The following is a 27948-nucleotide window of genomic DNA, read 5'->3' on the forward strand; positions in this document are numbered from 1 at the left end:
CTTTTCTTTTCATTGTATGGCATAATATGATGTTTCCCACCTAGAATCACTAGTTGAGATAGGCTGCTATAGAAATCAAATAAATAAATAATATGCTACATCAGACATGTCAAACACAAGGCCCGGGGGCCGGATGTGGCCCATGAAATGGTTTCATGTAGCCCGCAAAGCCATCCTGAAAACAGGGAGGGAATGGCCCCCTCTGCCTTGGCCCTGGCCCAGGCCAGCCGGGAGCCAATGTACAATTTTGTGGTGGCCATCTATCCTGAAACTCATTCAGTCTTAGCTCCATAAGCCCCCCTCCCCCTGCATGGCCTGAGAGGAACAATGAGGCTCCTCCAGTGGATCATGCCTTGGCACTTGCCCTGGTCCCTCCCCCTTCTGCCAGAGACCCTCAGATCTATCCCACTCCTGCCCACGCCCCCACAGGCACCCTTGATCCGAACTATATAAAACTGGCCACACCCACCCAGTAGGCACACCCACCCTGGCCACACCCACCCACCCCGAGGGCAACCGCAATGCTGATGCGGCCCTCAATGAAATTGAGTTTGACATCCCTGTGCTACATGATTACATGATTCTGTAAGCTTGGTTTATCATAAATCACTGATAAGAGTCTTACATGAGTGTTATACCAGATGATCCAACAAATTTAGCCAGTCTGTTGGCTGGCTATCACAACAGCTTTTATGATGACTAACACTTCTTGGTTTTGTTTGAAGGCTGGAAGTTAAAACATTCCTCTGCAATGACTGGATTGGACTGGAACCATTACATGAGCAGGGAAGGGCTGGAACTCCCTGGCTCACCCCATCAGATGTATCTCTTTTTATTTTTTCAGTGCCTGCAGAATTGGGAACAGTGGAGAAGCTGCAGCTGGAACAGCAGCCCCACTCCTGTTTTCTGTGCTTGGAGGACAAAATGGGGAGTTAAACATAAAGTAATCCCTGTCTGGGTTTCTCTCAGATGCGGCCCCGTGGATCAGAGAAGTCAACTAAAAGCAAGCCCTAAGTACAAATTTAAATTTATTAGAGACTGAAACATTTACTGAGTGCAACATGCCATGACTTAGCATATCACACAAATTAATCCAATGTCTTAATTTGTTCACCATGCTAAGCCAAGCACTACAATAGTTCATAAACCACAATACAGGTAATCCTTGACATAAAACACAACCATTACAGCAGGGGTTTCAATCCCGAAGCTGTGCCCACCCCATTGCCGGCAATGGCAAAACTGTCCTGATACGTTGCACGATGTCACATGATGTCGCAAGTTTGACATGTCTGCATTACAGTATTCCCATGGTCATGTGATCAAAATTCAGATGTATGGCAACTGATTCATACGGTTGCAGTGTCCCAGGGTTATGTACTCACTTTTTGTGACTTTCTGACAAGCAAAATCAATGGGGAATTCAGATTCACTTAATAACCGTGTTATTAATTTAACAAGTACAGTGATTCACTTGACAATTATAGCAAGAAAGGTCATAAAATGGGACAAAGCTCACTTAACAAATGTCTCACTTAGCAACAGAAATTTTGGGTCACTTGTGGTCATAAGTTGAGGACTACCTGTAGTTAGAGTTCACAAAACTAAGTGAATGAGTTCTATGAACCAATTGCATCCTATTAACTTCAAGATGAGTCACCAGTGGCATGTTTGCTTTTTTGCCTGAGTGACTTAAATCAATAGTGTAACTTTTCTAAAGATATAATCAAGTCACTGAAGAAACCTAGGAGCATCTTTTCACAATTAGTACTTTTTTTTTCTAAACGCATTTCTGTGAACTTTGTGCACAATAATTAATGAACTCAAAGTTGACATCATGACTCAAAACAAGCCTAATGCCAAATCAACTTCCCACGACACTCTATATAGCGAACCTCAAAAGGAATGTTTTAGAAAACTGGGACTCCACCATTGAGTAGGAGGTTGCTGGACTCACATCATCACATCTCAGGTGTCCACAAACACAATCACTTCTAATACGTTACACTTATTTGCACTGTACAGTACTCTGTCTCTCAGGTAACCTGTATATCAACCTTTCTCCCCCCCACTTTCACCCCAGTTTAAATCCTACAACAGCCTAGTCACTGAGCTGCATCTGATAGGAGGCTGCAGCTCACAAAAGCTCGTCTTTTAATAAAATGTGGTAGTCTGAAAAGGTGGCACAAGATTTCTTCTGATTTTCTGCCACCAGACATCGCTCTCCTTCTGGGAGAAATCACTGATGGCTGAGATGCGGTGATGCTTGCAATGAATCATCAAAGCTCATCAGACTTGATTAAAATCACCCGATCGGGATGATCGCATAAGCCCTTCAAGCTTCCGACGTGCGACAGCCCATTGACCCAGCTAAAGGCTGCACTGGCCACCATCTGCCCGGTTTAAAACTTGGCCCTTTCAGGCGAGTTTGAGCAACTTAACGCCACGGATAGAAAAAGAAGCCTCCCCTGGAAGAAAGAGCCTGGCTGGCAATATTGCTCCGACGGAAAGATGAGGTGAGCGCTGCACGCTCCTCCTCCGAGGTCGGAGAAGCGCGAGTGCCCAGCAGGACGACGAGACCGAGGAAACGGCTGGCTTGGCCGTCTACCGAAGGACCAAGACTGCTGCGACCTCCCTCGCCCTGAACGAAGGCCGCCAGCGTTCCAACTCTCGTCATTTGAACGACGCCGCCAGCAGTGCCGGCGGTGGCGAGCCTTGCGAGCTGGCGCTCATGCGCATTGCCGGCGATGCTTTCGCGCTGTCCTCTCCTGCTCCGCTGGCGCTCCTCCTCTCGCGGTGGCGCAGCGGCGGCTATTACTAGTCGTGCTCTCTCTCCCTCTCGCGCTCTCTCTCTCGTATCAAAATCCCTGAGTCGGAGAAACTGCCTGCTCTGGGGCTGCTTCTCTCTCGCCTTCACCCCGCGCCTGAGGGCGAAAGAGAGAGACGGATGCCCTGGGCTCCGCGCTGCCCACTCCCCCGCCTTCTCGGTCTAATTTGCCAAAGGAGATTGCGGAGGGCTCCCGGCTCCCCAGGCTGGCTCCGGTCGGACTCGGCGCTTCTCGCCGCAGGAGTCGCAGCCGTAGCGCGGTAGTGCCGGCTGCCGCCTCTGGAGGCGCGGCTACACACGCGGGAAAGGCGGTGAGAGCATCTTTGGCCACGGACGGTCCGTGGAGTCCGGCGGAGGTGCCGGGGTTTCTGGTAAGTCGTGAACGGTTGGCATTTTAATAGGGACCCCGACAAATGACGAGACGGACCCCTTCCGCTTGGGAGACTTTCATGCTGCCGGATCCCAGGGTCAGTTAGACTCTTGGAGGGGTGGGGAGCGTGGCTTAGGCTGGCTCTAGTAGCGAGAACAGTATACTCTGTAGATGCTCAGGAGCGTTTCTGGGAAGAGGCAAAAGCCCCAGATTTGGCAACTGTGACTTGTACCCCAAAAAAAAATGAACTCCCTGTTCAGAAAGAGTCTTCGCAGTTGGAAGGAAGGGAGCGCAAGGAGCAGAGAATGGCGACCTTTACTTCTGGATTCCTAAATGGAGAGCGAACAAGTGGCCGCCAGCCGGTTATCCATATTTATCCGTATTTAGTCCAAGAATCAGTACAATACATACAGAATTTGAAGAGAGAGAGGGCAAATAGGTTGGCCAGTAAAAAGGTTTTTTTCTTTCTGCACCTCAAGAATCAGGTGCCATTGACCTGGGAGGGCAAGCATTTTGCTAACTGTTGCAGGGCTTGCAAGAGGCTGAGATTGAGAAAGGGTTGCACAGTTTTGGGGAACAGAAATGGCTACCACTTACTCCCATGTGCAAAGAGGGATTTTAGTCTTCTCCCAGAAAAAACTTCAGTGGAAATCAATAAATACTTCTTGAGCTGGTGCATTTTTTAGATCTTAAAATTGTGGTATCAGTTAATTGATTGCAGCTTGACTTTGGGGTGGGTAAAATGTAATGGAATGATGTTCCTGTTCAGTTTTTGAAACTTACTGGGTAGCCTAGGGAAAATCCTAGAATAAATGTGTTTAGAGAATGGGAAATGACAAAATGTTTCTGAGAGGCACTTTAGAAGGTTGAATGATACCGCTTTGCAGAGAATGGGGTTGAAGAAAGCCCAAGAGGAAAGAAAAAGCTGAGAGAGTAGATGCAACTTGGCATAATGTCTAAATAAATTAATGGAAGGTTGCCGATTATGAACTTCAATAACAATTTGTGTTTAGGTGCATTTACATTCTGGAAATTAAGGACTTGTGCATTCATAGAATTTGAAAGCTAATGTGTTTCTTGGGGGAGAAAACCCCTAGTTGTCTATAAACTGCAAGCATAGGCTTTAAGAGCTGGTTGTTTGATTGCAGCTATTTGTGGTTGTAATCTTACATAATCCCCATGATGTTAGTGGAAGTATTTATAAATTAATGGTTTGTTAATGGCAGCCCAAAGAACTAAGGTCTGTTGTGACATTATTTGGGAGAACATGATGGGATGGGGAGATTGCTGCAGTAGGAAAGAAACCTCCATTGTAATTCTAGCACAGGATGGAGAAAGGGTAGCATGTGGCAAGTGTAATGTATCAGTAATTTACTTTAGCACAGAAAGAGCTGCAGGATTATTCAGTTCCAGGTTATTGGATCACAGGTTGTGCAGCATCTCATGGATTGTTGCCAAGTCTTTACGAACAATGGCAAATAGATTTTTTTTTTTCTATTCCAGTCACAGCACATTTCAGTTAAATTTATTTCTAAGTTAACATTCTCTCAGCTATCAGTTAACTGATTGCAACTTGACTGGGTGTAGTGGTTATCCTCAGATTTATATGAACCACTTCAGGGCCATTGTGACTAGTACAGATGCTGTATTTGTACAGATTTATCTAATTTAATTTTGGAACGAGGGGACTCATGCATATCAATGGACTATGGAAGAATCCCAAGAAATAGCTTCTGGGAAGCAATGATGGAGTGAAAACTGTTCCACGAGAGCAAAGCTAATAACAACAGCAGAAACAAAGATGGTGAATGGATCAGCTCAGAATTCCTCTCTGGAATAATGAGAGGACCAGGATCAGCCACAGGTACTCCATAGTCTCTAATGGTTTTTAGAACTCTTGGAGCTGAAGGAAAGTCATCTCACCTAAACCACAGTTCAACACCTTCAAAAAGATAGTGGGTTTGCATACTTCTTTTCTTAACCACTTTAGGAAATTTCTTATTAATGGTTTTATGGATGTCAAGAATCTTCAGAAGAGCAAATTTCATTATTCTGTGTGAATTTTGTTCTATTCTTGATGAAAGAAGTTTCATGCAAGTTTAAGCAGTTAAGAAATATTATTGAACAAACAGTAAAGGGATTACTCCAATGTTGGTTTTGGAAAGTTTTGAAAATTTTACACACACACACACAAACACACACACACACACAAAGGTTTTGAAATTAATTATAAGAAACCTTACTGATAGAAAGTATTTTTATTGTTGAATAAAAAATAATAAAGGGGGACTAAAAAGTTGACTAGAGGAAAATAGGAAGAACTAAATATTATAATTAAAGGAGAAGAGATCTGTTAATACAGAATGGAGCAGTATTATTTGAATGTAGAACAATTCAAGGGTATTTAAGAAAAAAGCACTCTAATTATTCTTAAGATAGTTTGCTATTATAAAAATGGATTAAAAAGAAATTATGAAAGAGGAACAGATTTTACTGGATGAAATAGAACTGATTTAAATGTGGATGTGAAAATGGATTTTAAAATATTATATTTCAAGAGTGATATGGAAAATGATGTTACACTGGATTTACAAATGAAACCAGCTGCTATCTTAATAACTTAAAGAGGATATACAAATAATAAACCAGAAGAGCGACTTGGATAGCTTTATTATATTGGATTTACAAAAGGGATGTGTCAAACCTTTAAGGAGTTTCTGACAGGAGACAAAGAGTAAATGATAAGAAATCAATTTGTTATTTGAAGGGATTAAAAATCAGGATTCTTAAAAGTGAACAAAAGGAATGCAAAATAGGTTTATTTGATCAAATTTAAAATATATAATGCTCTTTCTGATAGTTCTTAATGGATTTGTACTGACTAGATCTTGTTTATAGATAAGAGATAAGATATGAAAAGAGTTTTTTGTTATATTGTTAGAGAAAATGATATGTTACTGTGTTAAAAATAAAAAAATATAAATCTGACTTATTTTATTGGGGTTAAAATATATGTGTAATTTCTGGTAACTCTTAATATACTTTTGCTATTTAGGGCTGAATGATGAGACTTTATAATTGATATATAAGAGAGGAGATATGGGAAGATCTTTTTCTGATGTCAGAGAAGGTAATAAGTTACTGAAACTATTTATCTTGATAAAGTCATTTTTATATATCTTTTCTTTTTTCCGCACCCTTTATTTTTTCTTTTCACTTTTTATATTTTTCTTAGTATGCGTTAGTTTTTTTATATTTGTATCTTTAAACCTTAATAAAAACTATTATTAAAAAGAGAGAGCATTCCAAGAAACCTTTTCTTCATTAGCAAGAGCAAGATGATTTTTGACAATATTAAATATATAATTTGTGGAATAAATTGAAATTGCTGAATGTTTGATAGAAGAGGGGAACTCTGATTCTGCACATCATTCTTGATTTCACAGCAGAGAAAATGAAGAGCAATTATAATAAGAGGGTGAGACATATTGCTGCTGTTAGTATCCAGCAGACCTTTTCTGAACAGGAACATGAAAAGCAGGTTCAAGCATTTTTGGTATTTGGATGGGAGATTTCAAAGGAATAATGGAACATTAATCTGGGAAATCTAAAGGGAAAAAAAGGCTTGAAAAAGGCAGTAACTAACCACTTTTATATGGTAGCTAAGAAAACTAATAGCATGTATGACCATGAAGTCATCAGGAGTTCAGTTCAATTTTAATTTAGTATAAATCAGTATGTTTCAATCTCTGCAACTTTAAGATTTTGAGACCCCACGAAATGACAAAGGTGCAAGGATCCTGCTATAAAGTATACCGTGGATAGCTGCTAGTAGTTATTGACAGTGTTTAATTAGTAAAGCATAGCATCTGTTGTCTGGATCTTTTGAGACACAACCACAGGTCAAGCTAATATGGTACCTTCTGCTGTTTGAAAAACTACCTTATTTTGATAACAGGATTGTTTCTTCTGAAGCAGGAGAAAGAATAAACTATGCAGATAGATATCAATCATGATATATAATGTTATTTTTTCTGAACTACGGTTGCAACTGTATCTTAGGTTTATTCAGAAATAATTTTCTAAGTGTGTTTAATGATCCATCTGAATTTTAAATCATGAACTGCAAACCTGTATATTATATCATAACTTGAAATAGATAACAAACGATGCCATGAAAATCTTAGTTTATTTTAGACTTGCAACCGTCTGTGATATAGGTTAGCCTGATGAACTTTGCTATTAAATGTAGAAATTAGGAATCTTAGTCTGTAGAACAATGCCATAATATATTTATACATACATACTGTACGTGTATAACTCTTGAACATGGTAAACTAGGATAAACTTTGGATCTTGGTCTTCAAGTAAATTTTCTCATGCATACTGGAAATTTTAAGATTTGTACTTCCTATACAACTAGAAAGCATCATATTAAAATGTTAAATGATAGCACACCACTCATCATTAAATGCTGTATATACTTTCTTTAGATTGATTAGAAAAATTTCAAGATAATTCTCTTATACATAGGGTACAATGGCCTCAGAAACTGCAGCTGCCATGCAGTCTCTGAAATGCCACTCCCAGGCTGAAATCTTTACTTCCTTTTGCTCCCAGGCAATATAAAACTTTTACTTCTCCCATACATAAACTGAGCCTTTTCTGCATAGATGCAGAGGTGTGTACTTATGGTGATCTCTCCATGGGACTTACTCCCACTGTTGCTTGAAGAGAAAATTTCCAAGCTAGTCGTGCAACAGAAAAGCTTTTCAGCTAAATACAACTAATGATCTACTTATCTGCGTACACAGACAGTGATTCATAAGTATCTGAACTATAATGCTGGGAATATGAAAGGTCTTTAACCTTTTCTTTGGATCTGGCACTCAGAGATCTGGCAATGAGCAGAACTATTTATTATCATTTGTGCTGAATACTTGAACTGATAAGAAAAAAAATTGTTTACATTTTTGCAAAGTATTAAGATTCTGCCAATTAGAATTAGAATCAGGATTCAGAGCAATTAAAATATTGAATAATTCATGCTCTGTCTTTAGGCTAGAACAGTGGTTCTCAACCTTTTTAATGCCGCGACCTCCAACCGGTCGTAAGTTGAGGACTACTCAACCGGTCGTAAGTCGAGGAGTACTCAACTGGTGCAGCACCGTTTGCAGAATGGGACTTTTGGCGGGCTCAGCAGGGCAGAGACAGCCTGGACAATTCCTATTGGCTTTTGAAAGCCAATAGAATTAGACTCTATTCAAGAGAGTCTATTCTATTGGCTTTCAAAAGCCAATAGAAGAACAGGGAGTAGCACAGCTAAGGAAAAGGGGGAAAAAATGGTGGACTGCATTGTTTGGCGACCCCCGTGAAATGGTCGTTCGACCCCAAATGGGGTCCCAACCCACAGGTTGAGAACCACTGGGCTAGAATATACCATGGTTGATATATTTACAAATTGTAGGAAGGATAAAATCAGATCTCAAGAATGGAAGAGGGATATTAAAAACAGTACAACATTAGAAATCCTCTTACTGTTATCTAAATATTAAAATGCTAACTATATTTAATTAACACTGTACAAATAGAACTGTATTGAAAAATTGTAATAGATTATGTAGTTTTACAATATAATAAAATATTAATATAAAATACTGAGGCATAATTCTTTCCTAAATCCTTTCTTGGCAAATCTGCTGCAGGACTTGCATTATGTAGCTCTTCAGTACTTGGAATCAGAAAAGATTATCCTTGATTCTTCAGCCTGCAAAAGGAATATTTTAGGATACTTTTATATCTATTTTGTAATCTATACACACAATGATTATATCTGGATATTTCACCAAGCCTTAATATGATTTATTTTATTTAGTATATTTTATTTAATTTTATTTTCTCCTTTTGGTTTCTTATAATTTATCAATTGTAACTTATGATTAATTATTTTAACTATGATTATGACCTATGACCTATTACTTGCTGTTTATATGTACACTATGAGCTTCTGCACCAGAGAAAAATTTCTTTTGTGTCCAGTCACACTTGACCAATAAAGAATTCTATTCTGTTTTGTCCTGTCCTGTGTCCTGTCCTGTCCTGTCCTATCCTATCCTATCCTATCCTATCCTATCCTATCCTATCCTATACAGAGGATTTCTGAATGTTTTTGATCCCACCTGGATACAGCAATCACTTATTTTTTTCTTATTTTTTTAATCCATTGGACTCTTCAATATTTTATTAATGACTCTGATGAAGAGGCAGAGGGATTATCATCAGATCAGCATATGCTGCAAAATTGAGTGGGATACCTAAGGCTCAAGAAGAGAGAGACAGTAAATTCAAAATTATTTTGACAGATTAGAAAAGTGGGTGAAATAACAGAATGAAATTAACATTTGAAAACATGCCAATTGCCAAAAAATCAAATGGACACATGAAAGAATAAGATTATCCAGGAATTTGGACAAATACAGTAGGTGTTCACAAACTAAATTCTCTATGAGTCCATTGTAAGATGCAATTGTAAGATTGTAAAAAGGCAAATGCAGCTTTAGGCTGCATTGATAGAAGTGCAAATTCCAAAATCTAGATTGTAGTAGGTGTTTCTTGTATATATTGAAATTCCAATCCCCATCTGAGCACATTTTTCAGAAAGATTGGAAGGTGCAAAGGATAGTGGATCAAAAGACAGATAATGCAGATAAGCCTTTGGAAGAGAGACTAAGGTAGGGGTGTCAAACTGCCGGCCTGTGGGCTGGATGTGTCATGGGAACTGGAGGCTAAAACATATAAGGAAAGGTTGCTAGAATTGGGTATGTCTAGTTTAATGAAGAGAAGGACAAGGGGCGGCATGATAGCAATATTCCAATATCTCAGGGGTTGCCACAAAGAAGAGGGAGTCAAGCTAGTCTCCAAAGCACCTGAAGGCAGAACAAGAAGCAATGGATGGAAACTAACCAAAGAGAGAAGCAACCACGAACTAAGGAGAAATTTCCTGACAGTCAGAACAATTAATCAGTGGAACAACCTGCCTCTAGAAGCTGTGAATGCTCCAACACTGGAAGTTTTTAAGAAGAAACTGGACAGCCATTTGTCTGAAATGGTATAGGGTTTCCTACCTGAGCAGGGGGTTGGACCCTTCAAGGTCCCTTCCAACATTATTATTATTATTATTATTATTATTATTATTATTATTATTATTATTATTATTACTACTACTACTACTACTACTACTGCTACTACTACCACTACTACTAAATAAAAGCAAAGAAAACCACAAGTACTTGGAAGAATCATTTTAAAAAATTAACAACTACATAAATAATTTTTTCTCTTTTTTTGGTTAAAATCTATTTTAATGAAAAATTAATTCCCTGGATTATTCCTAATATATCTGAAAGCCAGTATTTGCTGAACAAGTTTTAATGACAATGGATGAGAGAGGCAAGGCTCATTCATTCATCAATTTCCATTAAGTAACAAGTTTCACATTGACCAGTTATTAAAATAATTTTAATTTGTTGGGATTGTACCATCTGCAACCTGCTTTTTAAGAAGAAAACATTTCATAAGCTAAAAAAAATTGATAAAAGATTCTCAGGGTTATTTGTTGTGACATGAGGCTTTCATTCATTAATCGTCATAAACCTTAAGGCAGCAGCATTCCATTATTTGCCCTAGTCACATATGAAAAGGTTCAATTGACCTGGATTCTTCAACCATAGAAAAGAATAGAGAGAGAAAAAATACTTTTCTGAATTCTTGTGGGTATTGTATTTGGGCTACATACTGTACCATATATTAATTTACTGATAGCAGAAGAATTCCTTTTAAAGAAAATTTAGGACTATGGTTGAAGATCAGTAGCTATATCAATTCTTGGATAGCAAATAACTTCTTATAAATCCAGAGAGGTTTTCCTGAGAGTTCTTTTTGTTTGGCAACATATGGATTAGGGTTGTACAAAGCCTTAAGAGAAAAGTCAGAAGCAGCTTCCAAAGCAGTCACCCAAGATGCAGTTGTGGGGGCCATTGAAAGAGAGATACTTCCTATATGCTCCCATGTGCTGTGCAGCACTTATGTCAAGGGCTTTGTATGGTGCAATTTGCATGGTTTGACAGTTTGATGTTTCAGATATACAGAAAAAAGCCCATCTACAACACAGAAGATTGATATCAGTAACAATGGGCATGATTTAAGATAACTTAAAAAGGACAGTTGCAAAATCCATTCGTTTTCCCATTCCCGTTCTTGTACTACTGGTAGGACTAATGCTGGTTTATTGTTCTGCTAGCAATGATGCTGTTGTCAGATTTTTTGCTTAACTTGTAACTTGAACTTGATTTTAACTGCATAACTGAACATATTTATTTATTCCAAAGTTTCACAGTATAAATTAAGCAGCTCCTTCTTTACATGTGTTGCCCATATTAATTTTTGCATAAATTGACAAGTTTGCTGTTGAGGCGGTAATGCTGTTAGAAATCAGCGTTGCGACTGCTGTTGGAATTCTGGTCACTATAATGTGATGCAGTATGTGATTAATGTAGAGCTCAAAAAGGTGCAAAAAATGGAAGCCACTCATTACAAAACTAGAACAATCCTTGCAACACGAAGAGACATGTTTTCTGAAGCCAGAGACCCTCCCAAAGGATCAGAGGTGGCCTTCTAGCAGTGGTGGGATTCAGCTGGCTCGTACCAGTTTGGCAGAACTGGTAGCTAATTTTTTGTTGCCCAGGCCCAGAATGGACTTCTGGAAGCAGCATCCACACAGAGAACTGGTTGTTCACATATTTGAATCCCACCACTGCCTTCTAGTAATGTAGATTTCCTCCCCTTTCTTGTGAAGGGAGGTGTTGCACAGAAGATGAAATGGGAGCATTTTAAAGGAGTCAAATATCCCTGTTCCTACTTTTATGTTTTTTTAAGTTGAATATTATTTTATTTTGAGTGTTTTTCCAATTTACATGGAATTATATTAGCGTGCTTTGGTCTTATGTTTCTAACATTCCATGAGCATGTCAAACTTCCATTATAGTAACTTGAATTGGGACCAGTTAATCTAGAAGCCAAGTCTTTCAAAGTTTTGACTAGTAATAGTTATTGAAATGAAGATGTAGAATTCCAGTGAACATTCTACTTATTTAAATGAGAAACCTATATAAGGACAAACTAAGGCAGAGAGATTCTGGTTCATTTTTTTCACTTGTTTTGGCTATGAAGGAGAAAAGGCTTGTTTTTTCTGTGAAAGAAGGAAAGGCTGCACCTGTTGATTGCTTTGGGAATGGCTATTAGGCTTGTTAGCAACGTGAGAACCAGCTTCCCCATTATGCAACTTTTTGTGGTTTTTAACTATTGTTATTGCAGCATAACAGCCATATGATTAAGGTATGGTTCAATATGGTTGAATATATTTAGGACACATATTTTATTTTTTCCTTTCTGTCTGTAAAATACTTTGAAGTTTATAATATAATTTATAGTTTATTAAGAGCAAAATGTAGTCATAAAAGTTTATTTTACAAATCAGAGAGCTTTACTTGTGTTCTAGTACCATAGCAACTCTTTTTAAACGACTAGTTTGTCTTCTGATCCACCTGCCCATTAATCAGGGAAGCCTGTTATGAGAACATGGTACAAATCTATACAGATCAATTAATTCCAGAAGTATGCACATTAGTCAATGTGAAAATGAAAAAAGCAATTCACTTCCTTTCATATTAACACTTTTAAATTATAAGTAATATTATTTTTATTCTTTAAGAAGGATATTTTGTCACAAAAGGTAAGAGCTTGGATTCTGATTTTTTTTATGACACCTGTTAAAAATACAACTTTTAGTGCTGTGATTCCTTTGCTGATAGTTTGAAACTGTTTATAAAATGACAGTTATGTATAATGTTCCTTCAGCTTTTCAGTGTTTTCTTCTATGTAGACAAGCTTTCAGATCTCTGCAGCATTAGGCAATAATAGTGCAAATCATTTTACTAGAATAAAGATCCAAATATGATTTTAAATTCAGCTGTTATTTGTGACAGTGGAAATACAGATGATTAGATATGTTTTGTTACGATCAGTTTAGCTTAAGTGCTTGCTGCCATTCATTGCAAGTACAAAATGCTGATCATGCTTATGATAACGGTAATGGAAATATGTCACTCTGCAGTCTAGCTGAACTTAAAGCCGTGACTTATAGCTATGCTCTTGTTGATCACTTTTAGCAATGGAAATGGCAGACATGGGGAGTGATTCGTTCCAGTTAGTTCCTTTTGGGACCAAGTAATTAAAGACATCCACTATTATATTAGGATACAATTCTAAATTAAGTATCCTGTGCAGAGGAGAACAGAGTTTCTCAACAACATTAAGATATCCAGACTCCGCTCCCCGAATTCTCCAGCCAGTGACTGGCAGAGAAATTCTGGGAAGTTGAAGTCCACATATCTTAAAAAGAATAACAAAATAACAGAGTTGGAAGGAACCTTGGAGGTCTTCTGGTCTCAACTCCCTGCACAGACAGGAAACCCTATGCCATTTCAGACAAATGATTGTCCAATCTATTCTTAAAAACCTCCACTGTTGGAAAACCCACAACTTCTGGAGGCAAGTCGTTCCAATGGTTTATTGTTCTAACTGTCAGGAAATTCTCCTTAGTTTTAGGTTGGTTCTCTCCTTGATTAGTTTTCATCCATTGCTTCTTGTCCTGCCTTCAGGTTCTTTGGAGAACAGGTTGACCCTGTCTTCTTTGTGGTAGCCCCTTAGATATTGGAACACTGCCGTCATATCACTCCTAGTTCTTCTTTTCATTAAACTAGACATACCCAATTCCTGCAACCATTTGTATGTTTTAGCCTCCAGTCCCCAAAACATCTTTGTTGTTCTTCTCTGCACTCTTTCTAGCTTTTCAACCTTTTTTTATACATTGTGGCGAACCAAAACTCAATGCAATATTCCAGGTGTGATCTTAAAGTTGCTGAGGGTGGTAAATACTAAATAATAATAATAATAATAAAAATTGGAAGGGACCTTGAAGGTCATCAAATACTGCTGTAGTGTAAAAAAATGTATTTAATCCTGACAGAATCTTTTTGATAAATTATACCTTTAGGGACCAAAGGTATCAGCTTAGTTGAAACATCATGCTAAGTGGTAACACAAAAGGGGGGGTATTGGCAATTCATCCTAGAAAAAAGCAGCAGGAAAACCTTGAAGCAGAAGCCTAACATCTGTTTCCAGTTGAGAATGATTAACTGAGGTGAAATTTCTTCAAATGATGAGGGAAGAGCTATTGAAATCTAATTAAGAGGTTTTTGCAGTTTAGAAATCTATCCATTATTTCTAAGAATTTTAGAACCTATATTCTGCTTCCAGTTGGAAACACTTTATTTCCTTATATAATTTGCTTTTAAACATACTTAAAGCTTTTTTCTCCTGATGAGGGAGTATACTGTATATTGTGATATAATTGTCCCCATTATATAATACACACCCATATATAATTATATATACAATAAGCAATGTCAAAATAGCCACCGTTGTGAAACTGTAGAATCATTAACCTTTCATTTCACTTGCAATGGAAGTATTTCACAATGACATATATTGCCAAGTTATGTTGTGGATAGAAATTGCCACAATTTTTTTCACTATCAATATGTAGCACAGAGCAAAGTACAAAAGAATGTTGCACAGTGTTCTCTAATGGTGCCACAGAAAATAGCAATGTAACAATATCTGCAACAATATGCTCTGCAGGTAGATAGTATCATCATCTAAAAAGCAGTTAGGTGAGTTTTATGATGATGCAGAAATTGCTAACTCAAGTAATCATTAATTATGCAACGGACCATTTAGTGAACTGTAGTATTATGTGGAGAAGATGGATCAACAATAAATTTTTTCAGATATTGATGTATACATTTTGGACCAAATAGTGGCAAATTTTAGGCTACAAATTCTGTGTGAAGTCCATAAATTCAGCAGCTGAAGTGAGATAAGAGCCAAAGTTATTTTTTTAAAACATATACAAATAAAATCTGTCCAGGCTTCTAAAACAGTTTGCCTGAAGTGCTATGAACCTTGTGTAAACATATCATCTTTCTGCTGTTCATTAAAGCAGGCTGACTATTCCAAGTTCCCTGCTGCTTTAGAAGTTGCATTAACTTTATGAGTGAATCAGAAATGGAAGCCTGAAAAGGTCAGGTGTTCTAATGCAGGGCTTTTCAACCTTTTTACCGATTGTACCATTTTTAGGATATGGCAATATTTGAGTACCACCTAGCAAGGTGTCAAAAACTTGATGACCAAAAAAAAAACCTGTTCAAAGTTGCAATTGCACTGAAATGACTTATGACCATTTTTCACACTTATGACCATTGCAGCATGCCCAGGGTCATGTGATTTATATTTGGATGCTTGGCAACTGATTCATATTTATAATGGTCACAGTGTTCCAGGGTCATGTGATCCCCCTCTGCAACCTTTTGACAAGCAAAGTCAAGGGCAGAGCTGCTGGTGGCCAAGTGCCTAAGGCGGGACTTCCTTTCCTCCCTCCCTTTTTTTCATTCCCATCTCCTTCTGAAGGAAGAATTTGAACCCCCCCCCAATATTTTCCCTCTTCCATATAGTGATCAAACAAGGAAAGGCCTCCAGAGACAGAAAAGACAAGCTGCTGAGTAAACTAGCTTAAAAGGGCACATTCCCCTTTAAGAATTAGCTACTGGCTAGAAAGGAAAGTAAGGAGCGCAGCCGGCACTTAAGGAAGAAAAAAAATGTAAGTACTGGCTGCCGGCTAAGGTAACCTCCCCAAACGGCTCCATTCATAAGTAAAGGAATGCTACAGGCAAAATCATTCAGGAGAAAAATACTTCAAAATCCCTTGCAGCAAAACTTACAGCTAACAACAGCAGAGCAATAGAAGCTAACACAAGACATCAGCCATCAGCCAAATAGAAATTGCCAAACACTTCTTAAGAACACAAAGCCCTTATTGCACAAATCCCAGAACTTCAAAGTCACAAAAGCACATAAGAATCCTTCCACTCTCCATCTCCTTCCCTCCTCCGTGCCTCACCTCCAGCCATTGCTGCCTTTTTTCATTCCTCTTGGAGGGCGACCCCTCTCCCGCTGCATTTCTTGCCTGTTTGCTGCTGCCAGCACAGGTGGCTGCCACAGCAGTTGTAGATCAGCTCATGGCCAGCCTGCTTGATCTCCTCTCCCCCCCCCACCTTCCCCCCCCACCTCCCCCTCCCCCTCCCCCTCCTTCTTCCCCTTCATGCAGCTGATTCTGCCTCCTCCCAAGGCTGCTGCTTTTTTCTCTCTCTCCCTCTCCTGTCCAAACTGCCTCCTTTTATAGGCTCTCCTGTCTCCACCCCCCTCCTCCTTTCTCATGGGGGAGGGTGAGCCAGAAGTGAGTCTGGGGCCTTTGCAGCTCCAGAGAACTGTCTCATTGTAAGTCCTTGCCTGTGCTGGCTCTTTCCCTCCCCCACTACACTTGGCTAGGCAGAGCTGAGTACTACCTGCCACTCATTAATGTACCACAAGTGGTAGGCGTACCACCGGTTGAAAAGCCCTAATGAACAGCAGAGAGATGCTATCGCTGCATGAGAACTGTAGCACTTCCCTGAAAGCTTGTGCACAGCCCTGGTAGCTACTACATTTGGCACAAAACTATTTCCAAAATCAAATGCAAGCCATCCAAAACCAACTTCAAGGAATTAACAAAATGCACACCTAGCTTTATTACAACCAATAGAAATGTATGTTAAATTACATCAACAAACAGTTACAAAGCAGAACAGAAAAAATACATTAAACAAGAAATAAAAGTAAAAATAGAGGAGATTGATTCAAAATGAGACCCCAAGAAAGGCTGATTTCTAATAATGAAATAAGTTGGAAGAAACAATGTTGTTTTGTGCAGTTACTTTAACATAAGCAAAGTTGTTATTACAAGAAGAATATCAGTACTAGGGAGCACTGTTAATAAAATCTACAATTGCAACAGTGTTTTTAAAGAAAAACAATGTACTTGACCAAGCATTTGACACATGGAATGAATCAGGAACATTCTTCAGTTAATGTAATATACAGATAGTCCTAAATTTACGACCAAAGTTACAACAGCACTGAAAAAAGTGACTTATGACCATTTTTCACACTTAGAATGATTGCAGTATCCTCATGGTCAGTATTCAAGATTCAGGCACTTGGCAACTGACTCGTATTTATGCTGGTTGCAATGTCCCAGGGTCATGTGATCAGCTTTTGTGACCTTCTGACAAGCAAAGTCAATGGGGAAGCCGGATTCATTTGACAACTGTGTTACTAACTTAACAACTGCAGTGATTCACTTAACAAATGTGTGAGAAAAGTCGTAAAATAGGGCAAAGCTCACTTAACAAATTTCTCATTTAGCAACATAAATTTTGGGCTCAGTTGTGGTCATGAGTCAAGGACTACCTGTATTAGGGTTATTTTTACCGTTTGAGCGATCCTTTGTCCTGTAAATGCTTGCTATTATTTGAAATGTCAGCCTCAAAAGTCAGACATTTTATTCATTTAGTTGGCTACGGTCTGCTGTTGGATTTTAGAAAATGTTTTCAAGAAAAAAAGCTTTCAAAATTGATAAAAATAATCAATAGGGCAACATACTTCACTTCCCCCTTTATGTTATTTAGAAGCTGCTTGACAGTTGGACAGTTTCTGCATATCAGTCTACATTTTTCTGATTTTGCATTACCACTGACATCTATGATTTTGTAAAATGAATGTGTTCAAAGTTTTTAACCAGCTATATATGTTATTTCTTTCTTACTTGCTTTTGTCCCACACTTATGACTAATCGGGAGGTGTTCCTGCCAAGATGAATATCTAACTCAAGGGAATAGTAAATTTATGTGCCACACTTTAAAAAGCATGGCATTGCAGAGATGGATAGAATAAATACAGATGATTTAGGGATATGGTGACTTACTCTGATAGTAGTAATGCTACACTTGGCAATCAGAAAAAGCTGCAGTGGTCCACTCAAATGAAAAAAGGCTAATTGCATGAAAACATAAACTCTTCTGCAATTGAGTTATTGCTTTCTTTTAACTAATTCAGAATAAGAGAATAGTCTTAAGAGGTCTTTTAGTCCAACCCCCTGCTCAGGCAGGAAATCCTATATCATTTCAGACAAATGGTTGTCCAATCTCTTCTTTAAAACTTCCAGTGTGGAAGCACCGCAATTTCTGGAGGCAAGTCATTCATTCAAGGTGCCTGAAGGCAGAACAAGAAGCAACGGGTGGAAATTAATCAAGGAGAGAAGCAACCTAGAACTAAGGCGAAACTTCCTGACAGTTAGAACAATTAACCAGTGGAACAACCTGCCTCCAGAAGCGGTGAATGCTCCAACACTGGAAGTTTTTAAGAAGAGACTGGACAGCCATTTGTCTGAAATGGTGTAGGGTTTCCTGCCTGAGCAGGGGGTTGGACCCTTCAAGGTCCCTTCCAACATTATTATTATTATTATTATTATTATTATTATTATTATTATTACTACTACTACTACTGCTACTACTACCACTACTACTAAATAAAAGCAAAGAAAACCACAAAACAAACAGCACAACTTATTGTTAATGGAGGTCTTTCGGAGGTTTTCACAATAGAGAAAGGTACTAGACAGGGGTGTCCTTTATCGCCATTGTTGTTTGTTTTAACATTGGAAATATTATTGATCAAAATTCGAGAGTCTCAGGAAATTAAAGGAATATATGTTAATAAAAAAGAATATAAGTTAAGAGCTTTTGCGGATGACTTGGTTGTTACTTTGTCGCAACCTGATCATTCTGTAGTAAACTTATTACAGTTGATTCATCATTATGGCTTGGTCTCGGGTTTTAAGATTAATGTAAATAAGACCAAAATTTTACCTAAAAATATGTCTAGTCAGGAGAAGCAGATTTTGACTAACCTGACGGGTTTTGAGATTGTTAATAAGGTAAAATATTTGGGGGTGATGTTGTCTGTTTCTAACGTAAAATTATTTAAAAATAATTATGAAAGGTTGTGGGTCAGGGTACAGAAGGACTTGAAGAACTGGGAAAAGTTGCAATTATCCCTCATGGGAAGAATTGCAGTGATAAAAATGAATATTTTACCCAAGTTTCTTTTTCTGTTTCAAATGTTACCAATTTTGAAAAATGAGATTAATTTAAATGAGTGGCAGAAGGGTCTTAATAAATTTATCTGGGCAGGGAAAAAGCCAAGGGTTAAGTTTAAAATTATGCAAGACTTCCGTGAGAGGGGTGGACTTAAGGTACCAAATTTGAAATTATATTATGATGCGGTGGTTTTAACACTAATCAGTGATTGGGTAAATTTGACAAATTCTGAGATACTTTATCTAGAGGGATGGGATTTACTTTATGGGTGGCATGCCTATTTAATATTCAATAAAAAAATGGATTGGGCTTTTAAATCTCATATCTTAAGAATTTCTTTACTTAGGATTTGGAGAAAATATTATAAAAGTGATTTCAAAGTACCATTATGGGCTATACCTTGGCATGCGATAGAAGGAATAAAAAGAGGGGTTAAAATGGATATGGTGTCTTATAGACAGTTACTTAAATGGGATGGACAAAACTGGCAATTAAAATCACGGGAAGAGTTAGCGCAAGAAAACTTTATTTATTCTTGGTTCCAATATAGGCAATTATTAGACAGATGGAAGATGGATTGTAAGGTGGGTTTTCTTAGAGAAGATGAAAATCTTATCAAGCAAGTGAAGGATTCAAGACAAACCCACATTAAGAGAATTTATGCGGTTTTAGTTGAATTGGATTCAGAAACGGAACTAATTAAAGATTGTATGATAAGATGGGCGCAGAATTTTGGTGAGCCAGTTTCATTGGACACCTGGGAAAATATTTGGGTGAGAAATGTCAAATTTACACAAGCACAGAACTTAAGGGAGAATTTTTATAAAATGTTTTATAGATGGCACCTTGATCCACAAAAAATGTCTTATATGTACCCTGACGTGCAACCCAAATGTTGGAGATGTGGTTATAAGGAGGCTTCCTATTATCATATTTGGTGGTCATGCAGAGAGATAAAAGCATTTTGGATCAAATATGGTGGAATATCCAGAGAATTTTTAGAAGGAGGGTAAAATTTACTCCGCAATTATTTTTGTTAGGTATTGTTACAGATTGTGATACAAAGGAGGTTGTTTTGATGTTAAATTTGATTACAGCCGCTAGGCTGTTAGTAGGACAATATTGGAAGAAGGAATCTTTGCCTACATTGCAGGAATGGTTTCTTAAAGTAGCTTATCTGGCGGAAATGGCAAAGATTTCGGCTTTCTTAAAGCAACAAACGCAAGAGAAGTTTCTTGCTGTTTGGGATAAATGGATAAAATTTATACAATTTAGATTGGGTATACAAAAATATTATATAGTTTTTTCATAAGTTTTATTTTTATATATATTATAGATAATCTTTTTATATATATAAATATAAAGTTCTTAATTTAATTTTTATTTTTACTTCTTAAGCCTATATTCTGCTCTGGGAAGCTCAGGGGGGGGGAAGGGAGGGGGGGGGGTTTGGGAGGGGTGGGGGGTTTTTCTTTTTATATATGTATTGTTTAGTTTTATTTTTTTTGTATATGTTGTCTCTTGTTTTGTATTCTTTTTTCTTTTTTGTAAAATTTATAAAACTTTTAATAAAAAAAAAAAAAAAAGAAGAGACTGGACAGCCATTTGTCTGAAATGGTATAGGGTTTCCTGCCTGAGCAGGGGGTTGGACTAGATGACCTCCAAGGTCCCTTCCAACTTTATTGTTATAAATTATTCCTTAATATTATCACAAATATAGGTACAGATTTTATTTATTGCATGTTCTCTGTAATCCATTGTTTCTCAAGCTTGACAACTTTAAGATCTGTGGACTTCTCCAGTCAGCATGGATCTGAAGGCTTCACACATTTTAAAGTTGTCAAGATTGAAAGCACTGCCATTATCTTGTTGACTATGCAGATACAACTATTTTATAAACACATGACAGAAAACCAGGATGTGTTGTTTGGGAAAAACTGTTATTATTCAAAGTGATGTAAGGAAGTTTCTCTAGCAGAGGAGGATGATATTTTAATGATCACAGGCTCAGTTTTGACATTTGAGGAAAAGTGTGGGCCACAATAGATGGACATAGGATTGCAAAATGAGTAGATTCACAGCACTTAAATAGCCAGAACTCTATATGATGATAAAGTTGGATTTATCTATATAGCCTCAATGATCAACAGCACTGGACTCAGAAATTAAGCAAACTCATGCTTTTTGGGAAATACCAGGGTTATAACCTAGATCAGGGGTCCCCAACCCCCAGTCGGTGGACCAGCACCAGTCTACGGCATGCCAGAAACCAGTCCGTGCAAACAAGCAAAGCCTCATCTGCAGGATGCATGCAGCACGCAAAACCATACACCCTCCAATCCATGAAAAAAACCTCTCTCCATGGAATCAGTCCCAGGTGCCCAACAGATTGGGGACCTCTGACCTAGATTAGTAAGTTGAAAAAAATATCTTGGGATAAGGTAGCAACAAATTTTTGTAATGCCATTCTCCCCCTCCCCCAAAACATGAAGATATTTTATTCAAAATCTAAAACTTCATAAATGAAGATTTTATTTTGTATATGTAAATGAATGTTGATGTTTTTAACTTTTTAGTAATACACTGTAATGGTGACATAAATAGTGTCATAAAAATCAAATGAATAAACAAATAAGATTGGGAATAGATTTATTTTTTCATTATGGTATCCCAAAGAAATTGCCCATGAGCAAAGCCTGTTGCAATACACGTAGTCCTCAACTTAAAACAGTTCATTTACTGATCGTTCAAAGTTACAACGGCACTGAAAAAAGTGAGTTATGACCGTTTTTCACACTTATGACCATTGCTGCATCCCCATGGTCACATTGTCAAAATTCAGATGCTTGGCAAGTGGTTCATATTTATGACAGTTGCAGTGTCCCAGGGTCATGTAATCACCTTTTGTGACCTTCTGGGAAGCAAAATCAATGGGGAATCCAGATTCACTTAACAACCATGTTACTAATTTAATAAATGCAATGATTCACTTAACTCTGGCAAGAAAAGTCATAAATGGGGCAAAACTCACTTGTCAAATGTTTAACTTAGCAATATAAATTTGGGGTTCAATTGTCGTAACCTGAGGACTACCTATATGCATTTCCAGTGATTGCTAATTTTCTATTGTTTTATGTTAATTGGTTACAGAAATATGTATGATAAATGGACCAACAGTATCATCAGTATAGGTACTATCACTTGTGATCACAAGTTAGGTTATCTACTAAATCCAAATCTACCCTGATAGGAAAGTTTCTACCTTGCAATATTTACTAATTTGCTTAAAGAGATATACTTTGTCATTTGCCTCCCCCCAAAGTTATAGTGCAGAATGTTCAAAAGTTTTGTCTTCTATTGTTACAAAAGGTTGGTGGAGCAGAAGTATATTTAAAAGAACAAAAACTACCTGCTTGGTTCCTTATCTATTACATTCACTGACTCTGCTTGAATTGATTGATGCGAAGGATCTAGAGACCAGAATGGGACAATTGGCTGCTTCCCCTGGCCCACCACCCCAGCCTTCCCTGCCACTCTTCCCTAGTCACTCCTCCCCCCTCGTCTCGCTGCAGGTGATTCACTGCGGGACAAATTGACCCAGCCATGCATCCAGCAGCCAATTCATGCGCTAAGAGATGGGCCTCTGTCTTCCCATTGGACACAGCATGCAGAGAGGATGCTGGATGGGGCAGGCAGTGGCCTCGGGTGCCGGACTTTTTTCAAAACAGGAACAGAAAGAATGTGGATAAGAATTTTTAATACTACAACTACTACTTTCCCTCTTAAAACCTTCTCCCTTGCTTTTCTTAGCAAAGCAAAGGAATAATGGAAGAGAGGGAGGGAGGACTGAAATAGATTATGGATTAGAATTCCTGTAAATGAGAAATAATGAATAAGCAATCATTTTAGGTGTAATTTTGAAAGAAGACAATAGCTTATAGCATGAATATCTTTCCTTCTTGCCTTTCTACTGTTCCAGTTTTAAGCTTTCAGTAAATGACTGAATTTTGTTTAATCACTGAAGGCAGACTTGAACCAGAGCTCCCCGGTCCTAGCTCAACATCTTAACCACAATCTCACTAAGGCTCAAAAAAATAAGAGTCAGCATTGTTTCAGTAGCCACATGGCCCCAATTTAAATTCTTTAAAGTGATGTTCACCTAATATAGTTTTGGCCTCTTTCCACAGCCTTTCCTTTTATCTGCTATTACTGCTTTTCTGTGTTAGATCATCTAGACACCATCTCTGGACTGCTGATGAAACTGAATGCAATTATAATACTGTTATTTTCTTCCATTATGAAAATATGTAATTATATTGTGTCAATTTTGTTCAATATATTCCTTGAAATATTCTGTAAGTATTATGGTAACTCTTTCTCCAGCATTTCCACATTGTATACAGATGGAGGGAAATCTAAACATTTATTATTTACATGTTCAAACTTTATTTAAGCAACATTAGACAGAGTGTTTTTTGTAATTCCAAAAGGAGTTCTACATTCTATGTGATCTGTTTTTCAACAGAAAAAAATATATCATAGGGCAGAATAATGACATGCCTTTGCAAGTAAGAAGACTAGAATAATTATAGTTCACAGTCTTCTTGGAATGATGGGTGACATTGCTGAAATAGTCTATTAACTTGCACACTTTTTTGTTTATTATATATTTATATCCCATCATTTTGCTTTCAGGCTAAGCAAAAGAACAATGAATGGGCTATGTCTTTAATGAAGATAGTTAATGAAATATGAAAATAACATTAAGGAAATAAAGAAGAGGGGGAAGATGACTGTCTAGGAGGTGCATCTAAAGAAGTTAAAACTACAGATAAAAATAGTTTGTAGTTCCACTTTTGGTACTTTCTTTATCTCGTCAGATAAAATTTGTTCCAGATCTGTTATTCCTTCATTAACACCATTTAGAATTAGTCTATCCATAGTCTATCCATAGAAGTAAACATTGTTACTGACAATGTTGATATTGTAATTACTAATTTCTGATTCCATTCTTCAAATATTTCTGATGTTATAATGTTCTGGGTAATTTTGTAAGTCCAATATTAACTGACATCAACAACAGACTTGTATTATTTTTTTCTTCTACTTAGAATATTTAATGCCTTCTAATGTCCAATTTCTAAAATCATCACTTATCTTTATCATAGCCTACAATAGCCAGGCTATTATAGTCTGTTTCCCTTGAGAAGCTTTTTATTTTGTGTAGTTAATTCCAAAATCTTATAGCAAAGTCAATATTCCAAATTTAACTGGGTCCTTAATCCATTTACAACTTTCTTAGATCAACTTAGTTTCTTGCTGTTTATTTCAAATTCTTTAACTTCTTGAACCTATAATTAATTTTTATAGAACTTTTGTTCAGAGCTGAGGTTAAATTTACCCAATGAAGTTTTTTCAAACTTGTCATTCCTAAAGTCTCTAATAGCTTTAAGATAATTAATAGGCAATTTCTGAAAGTGATTAGAAAGTGATGTTTATAAATTTAGCATCCTTTAAAATGGTTGCAGCAAGATGGCTGATCCTGTCCTATTCCAGCACTCATAGAGCTGTAGAAATTCAGTATCCTGTGGTCTTCTCACAAGCAGTAGCTGTCCGGAGCACATGTGGGTGAATTCCCATGCTCTTCTTATATAGAAAGTTTCCAAAGCACTGGTCTATTGACTGTTCCTTGGCCTTTCTTGCAATTGTCAGCTCCAGTTTTGCACAGCCATTTTCAGTTCATAGTATCTCTCCTGCAAGTCCTTAACTACAGTGACTCAGAATTATGTCCCCTTCCCTTCAAATTTAATATTTTTTAAACTTAAATATGCTCTAAATCTCATGTACTGGTCTAACTTAAAATGCTTTGATTGTCACACAAGATTTCATGAAACTGTATTTTTAAAAAATATACTTAATGTTCATTTTTGGATGTTTGGACATTATGCGAATTACATAACATAAAAAAAACCAACTGGAAAAAGTTTCTGATTCTTGCTCTGAACATTTGGTTCATCAAAATAATTGTAATAAAGGAGATTTCTATAGCATGTTGGAGTTTCTTCATTTGAAAAGAGCTGATATTATAAAAATGGCTGTATTTTTAATATTTTATTATAACTTTTAACAAAAAGCCGTGAAAGACTACTTAAATTTATAACCGAGCTCTGTATAGTGGTACCATTCTTTTTAACACCACAAAATAAAAATTACAAATGTATGAATTGTGCTAATATAAATTATGAATCTCCCACTTCAAAATATGTGGGGGAATGTTGAGCCCCACTTTCCTAGCAGGAAAATTATCATAAATCTTTTCCAAGAAAATGAACAGAACTTAAGAACACCTCATTTTGGATGTAGCATATTACTCTTTAGATTTTTGTTTTAAAAGTGGTAGAAGAATATTCTTTTTCACCTCTATTACTTTCGATTCATATGCCAAGATTTGTGAGAACTTTCTTGCCTCTGACCAGGAGAGAAGAGCTTTTAATATGATAGATCACTTCAGAACAATTTATAGGGGCTGAGAGATCATTATTTGTATAACTGCAGCCTGCTTTCTCTAGAGGTCAGTTTGAGTTTATTCCAGGCTTGTATGAAGACAGTTACGATTGATGGAGGCACCGGTTCTGAGCAATTAAACTCAGTAACAACATTACATTTAACTTTTAGTGGAACATTTTAACTTATGGCTTAATTTTCCTTTGTGTGCTATATTAACCTATCCTCCCTTCCGTTCACAGCTGGCTGCTGAAACCTAAAACTTATTACCAAGGATATTTATGATCTTCTAGAAAATGTGTGTTATTACTTGCATAACCTTTGCAAGTGACTGTTTGCACAAAAATATCTACAAACAGTACAAATTAATTCAGAAAGCCTAACCAGTTTTAATCAAAAGCAGTGTGCGGTCTAGATGTTTTCCTACTTGAAATGGAATAGTAACTTCCATTCCTTCCCCATCTCAAGTCATTTATGATTATAGAATTTGAAGAAAAAAATCCCACAAAACAATTCTTATTTCCTATTATTAGAATGATGATAATGACCAATTCTGCCGACTCTTCGTGACACTGCAGATCAGCTGCATTTTTGGTTCTACTTCCCACCAGCCCTGCCCACTTCTCCAATCCCCAAAAGATTTATAAAGCAAAATGTGCATCTTGTCTCCTCAAAGTTTGCCTACCTGGTATGAAGGAATGCAGACCTGACCTTGGATAAGCTTCCCAAGGTGCCCTCCTCTGGTATTTGAGAGCAATAAGGTTCTCATAACCTAAATTGCTTTTTTGATCATCAAAAGTAAACATTGAAAAAAAATGAAATGTTCTTTTATAATGCTACTTCCTGACTATATATCTATAAGACATACAACTAGAGGTTTCAGTTCATCTGTTGGTGGTGCTCTGGGCTCCATACTTTTGTTTTCTAGGCTTCCGAGTGGAATTCAAATGCTGGTTTTAATCTGTGAAGCCCTATATGGCTTGTCACAGATCTATAGGCCATCTACTCCAACTGGCTTTACCTGTGTAGTTCATATGTTCCAGAAGGAAGTATAAGTGATCCCAGTTTTTCAAGTTGAGGAGTGCAGAGGTACACCTGTGTTTGGAACAGCCTCCTGTGGAAAATTGATTGGCCCTTTGATTTGGTAGCTTTCCATGATTTATTAAAAATTAAACTATTTCAGAAAGCATTTGGTGGTTGAGGTGATACCATACTTTTTTTTTTGCTTCCTGTATATGATTAGAGTTTATTTTCTTTTATATTTAACTATTGATTTAATTGTACCAAGTACATTTTACTGTATTGTTTTTTTCATGGCTGTACTAAATACCACTGAGAGTTTTAAAAATTGTGATGTGTCCTAATCCAATACATAAATGGATTCCTAATTTGTGTAGATCATAGAGATGATGAAACAATGATGTTTGTACACTACACAGAAAAATAACTCTAGAACAGAAATTTTGGCTAAACATGGTCTTATCTTTTCAGAGGTAGCTGTTACCTGAAATAGACATTCCTTTTGTCTCAATTATAAGATAGAAAGTAGATATTCTACCTTCTGTGGATCTGGTAAATTAATTCTGAAACTTTTGAGGAGGCAGACAGACCTCAGTCATTTTCCCAGCCTCAGACCCCAGCCTTTTCTTTCCCTTTGAAAGGAAGTAAGCTTTTTATACCCACCACAAGAGAAAGGTTGGGGGAATCTGCCATTGTTCATGTGACAGAGAATTGGTGTTCCTCTTGGATGTTTCCTGAGGATGTCCAAGCATCTCTGAATGTCTGAACCTGTCCAGTAGGAAGTACATTCAAAATAGCACTGTGGCCTTTTTCAATTATCCTCAGCCCATTGAAAACAGTTTTTATAAGATCAAGAACTGGATGGAAGTTAAGTAAGGGAATGGAGAACTAGTGAATTAATAGAAATGCCAATTTGCTCGATATTCTGTAGTTTGGGGTCCAGGTCAATACTTTGTTTAATTGTGGTGCTTAATGAATTTTTGCTCCCTAGCTGAACACTGAATCCATTTGTGGTTTTTACTTTTAAAACTCAAACCACAAAGACATTTCTTAATCTTTAAATAACCCATAGT

The 27948-nt window shown here is 37.3% G+C and overlaps 1 protein-coding gene across 3 annotated transcripts in view; it reads left to right on the plus strand.

Annotated features, from left to right (window-relative positions):
* Positions 1 to 1478: 1478 nt before the first annotated feature.
* Positions 1479 to 27948, plus strand: part of PAG1 (phosphoprotein membrane anchor with glycosphingolipid microdomains 1) — a 98950-nt gene continuing 72480 nt past the window's right edge. For all 3 annotated transcript variants that reach the window (XM_039345509.1, XM_039345513.1, XM_039345512.1), the window contains exon 1: positions 1479 to 3198. The gene's annotated coding sequence lies outside the window, so the exon portion shown is untranslated. The remainder of the gene's footprint in view (positions 3199 to 27948) is intronic.

This window comes from Crotalus tigris, unplaced genomic scaffold, assembly GCF_016545835.1.
Source record: "Crotalus tigris isolate CLP2741 ecotype Arizona unplaced genomic scaffold, ASM1654583v1 scf7180000017952.28453644438:3035480, whole genome shotgun sequence".
NCBI lineage: Eukaryota > Metazoa > Chordata > Lepidosauria > Squamata > Viperidae > Crotalus > Crotalus tigris.